This window comes from Anopheles coluzzii, chromosome 3 (genome assembly GCF_943734685.1).
Source record: "Anopheles coluzzii chromosome 3, AcolN3, whole genome shotgun sequence".
In the NCBI taxonomy this organism is placed as follows: domain Eukaryota; kingdom Metazoa; phylum Arthropoda; class Insecta; order Diptera; family Culicidae; genus Anopheles; species Anopheles coluzzii.
This window is the reverse complement of record NC_064671.1, coordinates 21,567,501-21,570,429: the sequence shown is the minus strand read 5'-3', so window position 1 is coordinate 21,570,429 and position 2,929 is coordinate 21,567,501.

Here is a 2,929-nt window from a genome sequence, read left to right as displayed (position 1 = left end):
TTGAAGCATACTGCGTAAACTAGATGTGTTGGTGCGTACGTGGGTCTTTTAGATGCGTTCAAATGGAGATTTCAGGCCCGTTGAGTTGGTGGAGGTACCAACCGTGGACCGTGGGTTTTTGGGGATGGTGTTTGCGTTAGTATTGGTAGTAACTTTCGGGTGTTGCTCTGAAATCAGCCGAAAATAATAACCCATGACACTGCTGCAATTAGCGCATTGTGGTGGTGTTTTCAAGGTCATAGATAACTTCGGATGTATAACGATGCCTTTCCTGTTTCTATGTGAGGGTTTTGTCTAATTTTTCGACGAGTGGCGTTTGTAGCTGGCAACAACAAATTTGATAGATTTTTGCTGAATATTTGATTCTTTTTCACATCTTATGTAGAAAAAACCAAAGATCTTACATAACAATACTCAGAAAACTTGGAAACATTTAATATTACTGCTTCATATATCTCCAATACCTTAATTGGTTATTCTTAAAATATCTTCAATATCCTCAATACGTCTGAACATCGTACATGATCTTCCAGAAATTTCTTTAGCATGAATTGTGCACATAATCAGACATCTAACTCAGTATCAAATTCTTTAGCCAAATTTATTAACTTTTGGCCTCAGAGGCAATGACAAATTTACACTGTATATATACGCAAGTATAATATTTGAGCCTTGATAAGTGAATTTAGACATTGGACAATAGACGATATAATTTAAGAAACTTGTTTTGTATTTACGTTTCACAACTTCAAAGAGTTTGATCGTACATTGTAAGAATATTGTATTTTAGTTAAAATAAGATCTATTCCGATAATGTCTCTGCATCGTATTTTTGTACAGTTCATTCGACGCAATACTCGACGCTGCGAGGCGATTGCGCAGCACACATGTAAAGCGACGCAGCTGCAGACAACAAAATCCCCGTGCTCGCTACAACATTCGCTCCCAGTAACCCTGCATACGATGTCCGCCAGCTCTGCAGCGTGCTCGCTGCGCTAGCTCGCCTGCTAGCTGAATGTCTGCACACGCAGCTATGACCGTGGCCAAAAACAACAGCTAACCAGCGGCCTCCTTTGATGTCCCTCCCGTGATGGTCGTCCCGGTGCAAATGCGTGTGGGAACGCATTTTATTTTTAAACCCCTGTAGGCAGAGGCAGTGCGTTAGCGAGTGCGTACCGTTTTTAACGCGAACGCAAGCGCACCGCGCATCAATTCAAGGTCAGTGGTCGGATGACCGGCCCAGGGTCAATGTGATTTGGATGGTGATACTTTGGTGCTATTGCATCATTGCGTCCAATCCAAGGTGCGTGTGCGTAACTAGAGTGTACAGGTCGATTGGTGTAGGAGAGTTAGACGGTTTGCGCTTGGTTGTTGTCTAAGATTTAGGTATTTTTCCAGATACCAAAACCGCTTCCAATATGAAAAATCTTGTAGTTCAAATGTGGTTAGTATTGGAACCATACAACAGCAAAGTAGGATAGTTCCAAAGACCTGTCAACATTTGCGTTAGGAATTGGTGAGAGAGAGGAAAAGATATGAGAAAAAGAGAGAAAAGTTGTAAGAAAATAGGATCGTGCATTATTTATCCAATTCATTTTATAGCTGTATAATAGCTGTATCTAGCTACTTAGTATTTGATGAAAACTTCTTCTTTCATCTTCCATGGACTACCAACAGCTATGCTGTGACATCATATCTATTGAGTTGATCATGTCATGGGAATGAAGAATCATTACAGGTTCTCTAACCGTTTTTCGCTACAACTCTTTAACTGTAGTCACTTGTTGCCACTAGTCACATAAGTGCCTGACTAGCTTGGCTATCTGTCCCTTGCATGGTTTATCCACAGTTAGTCATCAATACTGGACAACGAGCTCGATCTAGACGAGGTTTGAATCCAAAGAAATCGACTTTATATCTTTCTTAACTTTTATCATTATAGTTAAAATTGCAAACATTTGCACGGAAAAAGTCGTTTTGTTTTACCTACGTAATGTCTAGAAATTTTATGATTTCTCTTATGTTTTGAACTTCTTAATTCCCCTATTCCCCTGAGGATTATTATTCCCCTGAGGATTAAAAGTTAATGATCTTTTCCAAAATTAAATTATTGCAAAGACATAAACACACAACATCCAAATTCATGGTGATAAAAGCCGATCAATCATTGCAAGAACTATCTGCTCATCTCAATTTGACTGCAAATCGAATCAACAGATTTTATCTAGTGAGCAACGTGATACGATAAGGAAATTTGATTCATCAGCACCTTGACCAACGCTCATCAAAACTTGTTGTTTGCGTACTACTTACCAGTGGAATGAACTACCTCCCCCAGAGTTTTATGTCCATTAATTCAATATTTATTGTCATCATAATCATCCCTACGCAACACGTACGCAGGCAACCCTCCGGTAATGGAATGTCAAAGGGAAGAATATCGAGCACACACTGCGGTGCTCCGATAAGTTCATGGTCAGGGTTATAGTTTGGCAAAGTGGCTTGGCTTAAATAAAAAGCATAGTAATAACAATCCCCAACTACGTACATAAAGCGATTCCATGGAGGTTTGATTTTTGTCCCTCCTCCTCGTATCCTTTCCGCTATATGTGCTGGAATTTCAATGCGGCGGCATTTAAGCAAACGGCCACCCCTGATTCTACGCACCATTTTCCCTGTGCAACTATATCTGCCAGTTCAAGGCTACTCCATGCACTACCGAAACGGCACTAAATTTTGCCCTTTATTTTGTGACATCACCGAGGGTATTGGCTTCGCCCGGGCAGTAGTAATTTGACATCCCCGGGGCAACGCGGCAACGGCGCAACGGGAGGGGTTCACATTTCTTCACCAGCATCCATGGCCCATCCATCGTACGCCCACTGCGCGTGCTGTCGGAACATATTTCACGCACTATAAGTAAGAAGCA